Source organism: Mustela putorius, unplaced genomic scaffold (genome assembly GCF_011764305.1).
Source record: "Mustela putorius furo isolate JIRA1106 unplaced genomic scaffold, ASM1176430v1.1 tig00537350_pilon_pilon_pilon, whole genome shotgun sequence".
Classification (NCBI taxonomy): Eukaryota; Metazoa; Chordata; class Mammalia; order Carnivora; family Mustelidae; genus Mustela; species Mustela putorius.
This window is the reverse complement of record NW_025422471.1, coordinates 8365340-8378446: the sequence shown is the minus strand read 5'-3', so window position 1 is coordinate 8378446 and position 13107 is coordinate 8365340. Positions and strand designations below refer to the sequence as shown.

The window sequence follows — 13107 nt, the reverse complement described above, 5'->3', positions numbered from 1 at the left end:
ATCTCATAATCTATGGGCATGATCACTTTTTTCCCCCCTCAGTCTGTTGATATGAGAAATTCAGCATTAGCTTTCCTGATATGGGAATCATCTTTGCATTCCTGGAAAAGAACGTGTACTTGTTGATAGCATATAATTCCTTTGATATTTTGTAGAATAAAGATGATAATTGTAGAACAAAGAAAATATAAGCAACTCCAACATCTATTAACTATGGAATAAATAAATAATATATCCATAATAGTTACTATACAGCAGTAAAAATGAATAAATTACAACTATATGCAATATGATGAATAACTCTTAGGAATGTAATTAATTTTGAATGAGGAAAAGAAACAGAAAAAACAGCAAGATTTCATTTATATAAAGTTCAAAAATATTCAAAACTCAGCAATATATTAGGAGCACAGATATGTGTGGTAAAACTATAAAGAAAAAGAAAGGGAACAATAAACATGAAATTCAGAATAGGGTGGGACAAAGACATTGGATTGGACCAAGGGCAGATGACAATTGCAAATATAATGGTAATGAACTTTTTCTAAAACTTAATCATGTGTACAAATATCAATGTCCCATAATTATTTATACCTTATAACAATTTATATGTGATTTCTCAATATTTAATCAAGGCAATAAAATGAAATAACCTGATGAGCAAATTTCCACAACAACTTCTGTGAAAAATTACCATCAATAGCTATTCTAGTAATAGCAGTAAGGGGAGTTCTTTCACTCATTACTATTTATTGAGCACGTACTATGTGCTATCACTGCTCAGCAGTAGGTGAGCAAAACAGACAAAAGCCTTACTCTGTTGGAGCTTGCATGCAGTGGAACAGAATCAAACTACTTATTGCTATTTTCTATACCTAGAAAAGCTATCTTTTTCACTAGCAATTTGCTCAAATTTAAGGTGAGTGTTTCACAACTACATTCTCTGTAACAATTGAAAAAATTACATATATTTCATCCCACTCTGATTGAAAAGTAGATCTTATTTTAGCCTTTGGAAACTTCATTATAAATCTATGTTTTACAATTAAAATCATTCTTTTCTTACATATTGTTCCTCAAGTTTGTAGTCATCACTATCAGTAAAGGTTTTTGAGCAGCTGCATATCTTCTGATAGATTCTTCCACCTTGAAACAGGCAATCTTAATTGTAGCATGTCAAGAAAAGCAAAGAAATACATATTAAATACATTTAAGTATTCACAATCCATGTTTTTTATGGCCTTTGGTTAAGTTTTAGACTTATTTACTTCTGCAGTTAACTTTTGCAGGAACCAATATAGATTGGGTATTTTAGTCCCTTCCCTTAGGGTCATAGAATGTACAGATACTCGTGTTAAGATCTCTCTGGTCAAACCAATAATGTTCAAGCATAATGAAAAAGATAACTAGTTATTCCATGTAATTCTACATAATTATAGAAAAGAAAATTATGTTCACTCAACAGTGCCAAAAATGAATACAGTAAGTGATGCAATCTACTTTTTATTCTGACCCAAAACTTTAACAGCAAGTTGATGACATGCCTTTGAAGTGGAGCCCAGACAAGACTTAATTCACTAAGTGTGAATATATGTAAACTCACCATGAGACTACATTTATTTTCAGCCAGTACCAAGCAATCCTCTTAGGTGTTTCTAAGCTATTTTATACACAAATAATTCTTACATGTTAGAAGACTAAAGTTGCCCACCGTCCTAAATTATGAAGATTATATATAACATTTATATAAGTAATAATGCCCTTAATTTAAAATAATGTCTTTCTGACCAATGATTTAAATTGTACCTGCCTAATTTGTGGTTTTTCAATCATTTTTTACATGAATAAGTAAGTTTCAATAAAACTCAAAACTAAGTATGTCCAATATGTGTTATGTAGGCAGAGGATGGGAAAGTAGAGAACTCTTTGTTTTTTCTTTTAAAGAGGTGTATTAAAGCCAGATTTTACTTTTCATTCTATACAAAGAGATAGAATGGTTACATAGGCCATATGTAAGTATGACTATCTCAATCTACAAATGATAAGCCAGGCTCTGAAAACTTTACAGAGTATCTGCAAACCAGCAAATGATAGAACAAAGACTCTTACCTAGTTTCTGTATTCCAAATTTTTAATTCTTTCACCACACATATTACCTTCTTCAGTTAGAGTGAGTGGCTTTCAATATCAGGGCAAAAATACCATCAAGAGGAGAAATATTCTGAGATAGTCTAAGAAGTTTAGAAAAGATAGAGATTATCAGAAATTCTATTATGGATAGCTTTCACCTTTTCAAGCAAAATCTGAGAGTCCATTTCATCCCAGGCACATGGGATAAAAAAATGAACAAAGAAAGTCCTTATTCTTTTTTTTTTTTTTAAGATTTTATTTATTTATTTGACAGAGGGAGAGAGATCACAAGTAGGCAGAGAGGCAGGGGGAAGCAGGCTCCCTGCTGAGCAGAGAGCCCAAGGACCCTGAGACCATGACCTGAGCCGAAGGCAGAGGCTTAACACACTGAGCCACCCAGGTGCCCCGAAAGCCCATATTCTAAATAATTGAGCACACAGTATAACACAGACATGTTCAGGGACAGTTATGATAAAATACAAATGCAATAAAACAGAAATACACAGGATGTTGTTCCTTGCAAGCAAGAGGCAGGGCACTAGCCTTGGGTGGCCAAAGAGTCATAAAAGGTTTCTTCTAATTAACAAACATCAGGCACTGTGTTAAAAGCTGGAGATAATAAAACATATTGGATCACAGCTCTCCTTGACTTTGCATGAGAAAATACTATAAAGAAACAAGCAAATAAATGAGGTCATCCCATGTACTAATAAGTGCTATATTGGAAATGAAATACATTAATATACAGATAAAACTGGGTTACTATAAACGTTATGGAAGAACTCTCATGAGAAAATGAAAAGGACCTGAGACATCGAGGGGTGTATACCACTGCGAATAACCACTGCTCAGTGTTTAGGGGCAAAATCAGTACTTCAAAAACAAACAAACAAACAAACAAACTAAATATCTTTATCTTCTATATAAAGTTTACTTTCTAGGTAACATTATAATTTCGCCCAAACTCAAAATCTCTTGATTCAAGTTCCATCCTTCCTCAGTTTAAAAAATATTAAGAAAAAGGGGCGCCTGGGTGGCTCAGTGGGTTAAACCCTCTGACTTCGGCTCAGGTCATGTCAGCCCCACATCGGGCTCTCTGCTCAGCGGGGAGCCTGCTTCCTCCTCTCTCTGCCTGCCTCTCTGCCTACTTGTGATCTCTGTCAAATAATTAAATAAAATCTTTCAAAAATAATAATCGGAAGAAGAAAGATCCCTTTTCCTTTCAATAAACAAAGCTGCCCTCAGCAGACACTAGCCCGGGGTTAGAGACTTCGGAATGCTGATGGCCCTGAGGGCTGTCCTCACCTCCACCTGCTCTCCAGGAAGTGTCCAGTCCGGAGGAGGCTGCCATGCATGTCACGCAGGTGCAGGTGCAGATGCCAGGTGCAGGCTGCCTCCTTGCCGTGCGCGCTGAGTCACTATCTCCCCCAAGTCCCTCCTGGCCTTCTGGGCTGCAGCCTCCGCCTCCACCAGCTGCCTCCCACCCGGAAGTGAAAGACCAGCAGCCTAAGGTCCAACTACTCCCACTTCCAATCACGTGTGACCATGAGCCTCTGCGCTACTCCTCGCAGACCTCGCGGAACGGGCCATCATGTGCGACGTCAACACGTCCTGCGCGAGGCCGAGCGTCGCCAGCCAGCTGGAGCCTGAGACAGACACGGGGCTCCAGGCACAGGGAAGCGCCCGAGTTGCATGGTGGCATGCTGGTACTCAGAACCTCTCGAAGGCCCCCGATGCGGCGCAAGCCCAGAGAGGGAGTCTTGGCATCTCCAACTCACTCTCCAACTTTGGACATGCTTAGTGTCCTGGCACCTGAGATCCAAATGTCGGTCCGGGGAACGGCACTCCTGCCTCAATTCGGAAATCCTCTGGCCCTAGCGGTTTGGAGTTTTGCCTGTGGAGAAGAGCAAGTGGTGCAGAACGTGGTTGATTTGTTTGTGATGAAAACGAAGCCCCAAGACACAAGGTCTTGCCATACATCATTTTGAAGAAAAGGGATGACGGTTTTAGGAAGCCCAAGAATAGCATCAGGGAGCGGAAAATTTTAATCCTAAAAGGTAAACACCTTTTAATTTTTGTCAAGCCACTATCCCTTGTTATTCAGAGGTTTCTTCACCTTCAAACCCTCTGTTCCAAAATATCAAATTTCTGTTAAAATCACACCAGTAGGGGCACCTGGGTGGCTCAGTGGGGGAAGCCTCTGTCTGTCCCTGAGGTCGTGATCCCAGGGTTCTGCGATCGAGCTCCGCGTGGAGCTCCCTGCTTTGTAGCAATCGGCTTCTCCCTCTCCCTCTGCCCCTACCCCCACACCCACTCATGAGCATGCGCGCTCTCTCTTTTAAATAAATAAATAAAATCTTCTTAAAAAAACACACCAGTAATAATTTTGGAAAATACTGTCAAAAGTCAGGTAGCATCATGTGGTGTCAATAAGGTTCCCCAGGGTTAGAAGTCAAGAGATCCTAGGATATTAGTGCCAGGCTTGATCTAGCTGTCTATAAGAACTACAATTTCTTGGCTCAAATATATGAATCAGTAAAGTAAAGGAGTTGAAACAGAGATCTCCAAAATTTTGTTTAACCTTAGCGATTGTCCAACATTATCACAGATGGTCATTGTATATTTTTGTAACTGTAATTTTTCCAGGATCAAACCAGATTAGGGGCACTTAGTACAGGGGGAAAAAAAATCAAGGATCTAGCTATAAAATATTGTCAAGGAAAAAAAAATAGAAAAATTCTTAGTCAAAGGCAAAATCTTTAAAATCTAGTTTATTAAGATATTTGGTTTTAAAATTATAACAAATATAATTCAAAATTGGCCTTCTTGGTTTGCATAAAGAATACAGGCTGTCCATAAAATTCTTCAGTGCTGAAAGTAGTAAATAGTAGGAAGGCACATATTTAGATTTTCTGTTCTTTAGATCTTGCAACCTTCTTTTGTTACCAACCAAAATTTCTTTTCCCTTTATTGTCTCAGCTTTCTTACTGCATATGTAGATGTGCATCTGGCCCTCTGGGAGATTTTCTTTAAACTCTCATCACCAATTCTAAGCCTTTTTCAGTCTTCATTCTTTTTGAGCTTTATAGTATCTGATGCTATTAATAGTCCATATTTCTTAACATAACCTTCTTTTTCTTTCATAAGACAGTTTTGTATTTTATTTCTGGCTATTCTCCATGTCTTGTCTTCCTTCTTTCTCCACAGCCCAAAGTCTTGTACTTTATTCATCCTATCGTTAAATTATGTGTCATGGCAATCACATCTGAATATTGGCTTAAATTATTAATCTTGCTAGAAACTTCATATATCTCTAGCTCTAGTACTATTCTTTGTTCAGAGTTTCCCAAATACTTGCTGATAAATAATAATAAATATTAATTTATATTTATAAATAATAAATGAATAATAATAAAATAAAATCACCAAGTATTGAGTACTCACAATCTAAGCACTTACTATATTATATATAAGTATTATTATTGTTATAAGCATTACTAAAATTTGTAAATTAAGTATTCTTTGTATTGATGAATATACAGTACATACAGTACTTACAAGTCTTGATACTATACCTACTGTATATTTACTTGTGGTAGAGGCCACTATATTTCACTATGCATTTGTGTATCTGTAATGTTATTATAAATACTATCATTTTGGGAAAAAATTTATAATTATGAATGATAATAAAAGTAAGACATGAATTATCAACTCTTGAATAATGCTCTTCATCTCTACCATGTGGAAAGCCAGTATTTGTCTTATGAGAAAAGCAGTTCTCTAAGTTTTTGGTCTCAAAACCTGTTTGCACTCTTAAATTACTGAGGACCCCACATAGCTTTTGTTTATGTGATTTGTATCTATGATAATACCTTTTTAGAAATTAATACTAAGAAATGTATAAAAATACATATTAATTCATATGGTAGGCAATCTTTAAGATGGCCCCCAATGATTCCTACTTTGTGGTATTCATGCCCATGTGTAATCCCCTCCCCTTGAGTATGGGCTGAATTCATTGACTTAAAAAAAAAAAAAAAAAGAACACAGCCAAAATGATGGGATGCCACTTTCAAGATTACGTTACAGAAAGACTGTGTCTTCTGTTTTGATTGTGCACGCGCTCTCTCTCTCTCTTTGAGGGAAGCCAGTTGCCATGTTGTAACTTTCCTGTGAAGAGATCCATGTGACAAGGAACTGATGTCTCTGGCCAACAGCAGTATGGAACTGGGTCCTGTTGATAGCTCTGTAAGTGAGCTGAGAAGCTAATCCTACCCCAGACTAGCCCTAAGATGACTGCAGCTCTACTCATACCTTGAATATAGCTTTGTGAGAGATCCTGAACAAGAGGAACCAAAAGAAGCTACATGTGGATTCCTGATCCATAGACATGGTGAGATAATAAATACTCTTAAGCTGCTAAATTTTGGCATAACTGGTGACACAGTATATAACAAATACATGTCATTTAAAAAATGACAATAGCAATCTTTCCTATGAAAATAACTGTTTTTCGAAGTAAACATGTAGGGAGATGAGTGATTTTGTTTTCATTTTTGCAATCTCTTTAATGTTTAGTTTCATTGAAAACATATGGCTTCTCATATCTGCCTCTGAATTTAATTTGTTGCAACACATTGTTTTGGTTGAAATACATGAAGAAAATCCAGCCTTAGACAGATAATGTAGTTGTAAAAGTAAGAAATATTTTAATACTCTTTCCTGGTATGCTCACTTTGGCAGCCCATATATTACATAATACTCTTTTCTGGTAAGTGTGGATAGTCTTCTTTGATCCTATACTACCTTTTAATAAGTGGTAGTTTCCCAAAGGTTAGTTGCAACCTTTAGTTACATTAGTAACTAAATGTTAGATAGTTTAGTCAGTTTAGTTAGGGTGGTCTGTTACAATAAAATTTATCGGTCTGTCTTGTACTTTGATGGAATCTTCTACCAATGCATGATTTGTAACATCATGAATTGATCACTTGGATATTGGTCCTTTGATTTTGGTAGATCTTCCACTGACATGTTTCATCATAAAACAGCCTGTTGTCCTCCCCTACACCCCCACCTCCCCCAAAACCCTTTGCTAATATAACCATTTCTCTTATCAGAAAAGTCTTTAAGTTTGGGGAAACTATTGTATTACCTATTATTGAATAGTAAATTACCCAAACTTAGCAACTTAGAACAACAAGTTTGTACTCTCTCACAGTCTCTGTAGATCAGGAATCCAGAATGGCTTAGCTGGGTGGTTCAGGGTCAGGTTGTTCATGAGGTTGCAGTCAAGCTGTTGGCTGGGCTGCAGTCATTTTAAGGCTCAATAGAGAAACAGTCCACTTCCAAACTCATTCATATGCCATTTGGCAAGCTTCAGAAGATCCACTTCCAAGTTTACTCACATGTTTGCTTGCAAGCCTCAGTTTCTTGCCAAGTGGACCTTTCCATAGGCTGCTTGCATGTTCTCAAGATGTAGCAGTTGGCTTTCCTCTACCAGGGCTACCTTACATCCTGGCAGCTTGTCCCAGATGAGCGTGAGAGAGAGAAAAAGGGACAGGGAATGTGAATATAAAGAAGCTCACCTAAGACAGAAGCATAGTTATTTTATAACCTAGTCTCAGTATGATAACTTATCACTTCAGCCATATTTGTTCAGTAGAAATGGTCCAGCCCACAATCAAGGGGTGGGGAACTAAGCCCCATCTCCTGAGGAGAACTGGATCAAAGAATATACCAAACCACCACAAGCTGTCAAATTCATGATGCCAGATGCAAGTTTTCCCAAATTTTAATTTTTGTTTTAAATTTATCATCGACAATAAACACTGTTGCTTGTTTTCCTTGAAATGACAGCTTAACATCTTTCATTTTTAAGAAAAATTTTGCCTAACACTCAACTCCATATAACCATAATTTCTCTGTCAGTTGTTCTTTCAAGTGAAAATGATATTCAGTGAAAAAAGCCACTGATTCAGGTCACAGGTCAGGACAAGTATACTATTGCTTTTTCCTTGAGGCAGTCATGTATTTCAGTATGTAGCAGCAGGGCTTTATGCATACTTCCTATTAACTCACACAATATTAAAATTATATATACCTGAGGGTCAATATTTAATAAGATTAATCATTTTTCTTGCTTCATCCAGGATACTCTTAGGTAAAACTGACCTTTGGGAGGGGGCAGATTATAGACCTGAGACTGGGAATATCATTGTAGAAAGAAGTAACTCAGGAAAAGCTTCATGGGGAAAGGTGTGTGTTGAGATTAGCTGGGAGTTACATTTCAACTGGCAGAGAACCAGAAAGGTGGGAGAGGCAAATAAGCAGATCCAATGGGGCTGGAATGAAAGGAGCATATGACATTCAAGAGGAGAGAGAGGGAAAGCTATTTTGGAGCAAACTGTGGGCTAGATCTGAGCATCTGTGGAGGGACCCAAATGGACATCTCCACAAAATACACCCATCTGAAGAGGCAGTGTGAGGGATGGAGGCTGCTGCTAGACCGCTTAGGGTCTTCTCAGGATGGTAATCTAGCTGGAAATGCAGTAGGAGGTTCTCAGCAGGGTTCCATATGATACAGTCACCTTTGACTTTGTTCCTGAGGGCACCAATGCTGGTCACAACCACGTAGTTAAGTAAGAGCTCCTCCCATCTGCCCTAACCCTACCCCAGCAGCAAAACTCAGCCAGGAAAGGGAAATTTTTTAATGGAACGGGATTAGAGTTTGGATTATGACACTGGACTGGACTCTAAATACTAAAACTTCATTTACTACATGAGAACAAGCACAAAACCATAAAATTGCACTGAGATTTCAACGTAGTGTAGGTGGAGCACCAAGATTTGGAACAGAGTGATAGTGCACATTTGAAGGAGGGTGGGAAAAAAAAAGAGATCCTTACCTTTAGCTTGTACCCTCCAGAGTTCTACTCCTTTAATAAAGTGGTCTCAGTAACTATTCACTGAGGTTTATTTTTGCCAATCCAAAGTTCAGCTGGGCATGTTTTGATGAGTGGGCAAGATGTATGCATATTTAGGAGAAATGGTATTTTCCGAGTGATTGGAACCAGGCTAACCTGTTCATGTCCCAGCTCTGCTGCTTAAAAAATGTGACAGACACATTGTTAATCTCCCTAACTCTCAGTTTCCTCTTCTATAAAATGGAGATACATAATGCCTCCTTCACAGCGTTGTTGTAAAGAGTTAATAATGAGCATTCAATAAATGGTAGGCAGTGATTATGATTACCATAATCTTGGTTGGTACTGAAAAAAATAGTAGTTTAGAAAAATTTACCAGGCATTAGCATGGAAGATAGATTGAAGGTAAATCAAGATTAGGAGGAGGCAGAAAACTTAGAATCATTGAGTAAAAAAATGAAGCTAAATGGTAGCTATAGGAATGAAATAGAAGTCAAGGTCAGTAGAGGTCAATACAGCCTTGCAAATGTAAAGGATGTTTGAGAAGCAAATGAATAGAAGAGGTAACTGCTTAGGTACAATAAGGTCAATAAAGGAGAAGGAAGAATCTAAGCCACTTTAAATTGTTAAATCTTGGTTGGATGGGAGAATAGTAGAAAAGGGAGTGATATAAACATTAGCAGAATGAGCAGGGTAGGTGGGTGAGTGGTGGGAAAAAAAATACTAGTTTTGTTTTGCTGCATTTCGGATGTAGGCAATGATGTAACTTCCAAAGGCAAACATTCTATAGATATTTGGAAAGTCATTTATTTATTCATTCTTCTATTGAATGTATGTCTTGAGTGCCAAGTTGGTGTCGGACACTATGTGAGGCTCTAGTGAAAACAATTTAGTAAAGTTGGAGTTTAAATGGGACCTCTGGGCTGGTAGAAAGATTTGGGTCCTCCAACATATAGCTGGTCCCCCAAATCATGAATTTTAATCAGTTTTCTAATAGTGTGAAGAAGACACAATTTCTAGGAATATTTCCAGTTAAGAAATGGGCAAACTTGGGACACTTGGGTGGCTCATTCAGTTAAGAAATGGACAAACAGGTAAGAACTAAACCAGGATCATAATTATTTTTATATTAAATGCCAGTCATGTATTGTTTCTAAATATTTAATTATAAAAAAGCATTTGTACAGTGGTGTTCATATTTTAAAACGTTTTATTTTGGAGTAATTATAGATTCACAGGAAGTTGCAAAAATAGTATATAGGTCTCATTTACCCTTCCCCCAGAGTCCCCCAGTGACTGTAGTTTACATAGCTAGAGTACAACATGAAAACAAGGAAATTAGCATTGGTATAATCCACTGACTTTATTCAGTTTTCACCCATTTTACATGCACTCATTTGTGTATATGTGTGTTCCTAATTTTATGCCATGTTATCACATGTATGGATTCATATAATCTTTTATCCTTAATTGTTAAATTGTTTTCTTTTTCCTCATTCCAATTAATTATGCGATATAAAGAATCTGCACCATTAGATTTTGTTAATCTCTAATTAGATATTATCAATTATTAGATAATTAGATGATTATCAATAATTAGAGATTATTGATAATCTCTAATGTTCAAACAGCATATACAGCAAAAATCACAAAGATTTTTAAAATATCTAATTAACAAGGTATTTATGCATTTTTTATTCTATTGAATATATTGAGCCAGATTCTTCTAAGAACTTTAGACAGTCCTTCGCTCTTTCCTAAGTTCTTTATCAGTAATATGTGAGTTATGATTTCTAAAACCCTATAATTCTACAATTTTAGAATTCCAATTCTTAGGTCACTTGGTCTCTTGATCTAAAGCATAAAATTTCTGCCTTAGTTCTTTTTGGCTCAGTGTCAGTCTCTTATCTTATTAGGCCCGTGGCCACTGGAGCACAGTTAATAACTCTAATTGTAGTAAATAATACACTGTTAGCTGGAAAGATTCTAGCATACCTTCCACAAGTGGCTGCTTCCTCAAAAGGTTTGTATATATTAGGTAATGTGATAATACATTAATAATTGTCCTAACAAAAATAACATATATTTTGAATGAAAATATTTGTTATGCCATTATTTTTAATAATAATTTAACTAAAACATCACAAACCATTTCTATTCTGACAACAAACAGCATATCACCAGTGAGCTTCATTCATACTTAAACAAATAAAAATTTGTGATACTCTGACCTGGGCTAGACAAGGAGGAGGTTTCTGCTATTTATGAAAAAAATAGTATTAGGCCAATTGCCAAGAAAATTAAACTTTTAAATAGATTCATCTCCTCAACCCCCAAGAAAGATATAGAATTAATTTCATGAAAATAGATGAGCTTTTATGCTTGGACAAAACTGTTAGTAAAAGATCAACGTAAGTAAGATCAAGGTTAAAGTAAATATTTGTAGGCTGAGTAAATACCACTTTGTAAAAGTGACCATGAGATGTAGACTTTGTACAGTAGTCATTTTAGAAAGCTTGACAATTTAACATATTGATGGCAACACAGCAATAGTAAAGTTAGATTTCTAATTCAGTAATATTCTAATAAAAATACCCCAAAACAGTAGATTAAAATACTTCATGATCTTACTTTTACTGAACTAAAGTTAATGGAGTATATTTAAACCCTCCAAGGATTGTTCGGTAGCTTGTTCCACTTACAACTGTCCTAATAGTTCCATTTCATGATACCAAGATTCTCTCAAGGGAAAATTTAGAACACAAAGTACTTGCTTTTAATCAACAGAGTTGTTAGAGTCAAAAAAAAAAAAAAAACCACAAAGCAAAAACACAACTTCTCTGCAAGAAGTATTAAACCCAAGTGTTTAGAATTAATTATTGCAAAACCAAAAATAGAACATATAAAACATATATATTTTTTCACATTATCCTCAAATTTTTGGCAGAGAACCTAAGGCTGATTTGGGGCTCTGATATACTTTGTTCTCATATTTAAGAATAAATATCTATTTTGGAAATATCTATTAAGGGATCGACTACAGAATAGACGCCATTTGCTTACAGATCCTTAGAGCAGTAAGTGATTTTTCCCTTCTCACTCAGCTGCTGAGGGGCAAAAATGGGATAAGAACAAGTCTTCCTGACTCAAAAATTTACTGCTCTTTGGCATATTCAGCACTGATATCTATAAATCATTCCCATAGCTTTATTTAAATGGAGGGGAACCTCTAGTGTGGAGCAGTTAGCCCTTTGCTCCTCTATATTGCATTTACTTCATTTATTTCTTTAAAAGTTGCAATAAAGTACCATTTGTATTAAACCAGGTACCTTTTTGGGGGCCTGGGTGGCTCAGTGGGTTAAAGCTTCCATCTTCAGCTCAGGTCATGTTTCAGGGTCCCGGAATTAGCCCCACATTGGGCTCTCTGCTCAGTGGGGAGCCTGCTTCCTCCTCTCTCTCTGCCTGCCTCTCTGCCTACTTGTGATCTCTGTCTGTCAAATAAATAAATAAATAAATAATCTTTAAAAAAAATTAAACCAGGTACCTTTTTTATTCAATGAAATTAAGCTATATGTTGAGATATTATTTTCTATTCTTTTGGGGAAGGAAAACTAAAATTAAGTGTAAGTAGGGGAAAACAGCATTTGTAACATATATAGCAAAGAGCTAAAATTCTCACTTCATATGAGACTTGTAAATAAATATATAAGCATGCCAAAGGGGAAAATATTACTAAAGACAGTCATAAAGGATTTCTCCATTTATTTAAAAGATATTTTCTTTTTTTTTTAATTTTATTTATTTATTTGACAGAGAAAGAAATCACAAGCAGGCAGAGAGGCAGGCGGAGGGGGGTGGGGGTGGGAAGCAGGCTCTCTGCTGAGCAGAGAGCCGGATGTGGGACTTGATCCCAGGACTCTGAGATCATGACCTGAGCCGAAGGCAGTGGCTCAACCCACTAAGCCACCCCGGCGCCCTAAAAGATATTTTCTTAATGCTATCAATATATCCTGTACTCTGCTATGTATTAGGAATAGAATGAACAAGTATT

At 36.5% G+C, this 13107-nt stretch overlaps 1 long non-coding RNA gene across 1 annotated transcript; it reads right to left on the bottom strand.

Moving 5' to 3' along the window:
• Nucleotides 1-310: 310 nt before the first annotated feature.
• On the bottom strand, nt 311-7677 carry LOC123390420. The gene is made up of 4 exons (XR_006604996.1): nt 7539-7677; nt 3436-4024; nt 2110-2231; nt 311-1161 (listed from the first exon to the last, which is right to left on the bottom strand). It is a non-coding gene; the product is annotated as an uncharacterized LOC123390420 (long non-coding RNA).
• Nucleotides 7678-13107: the final 5430 nt, after the last annotated feature.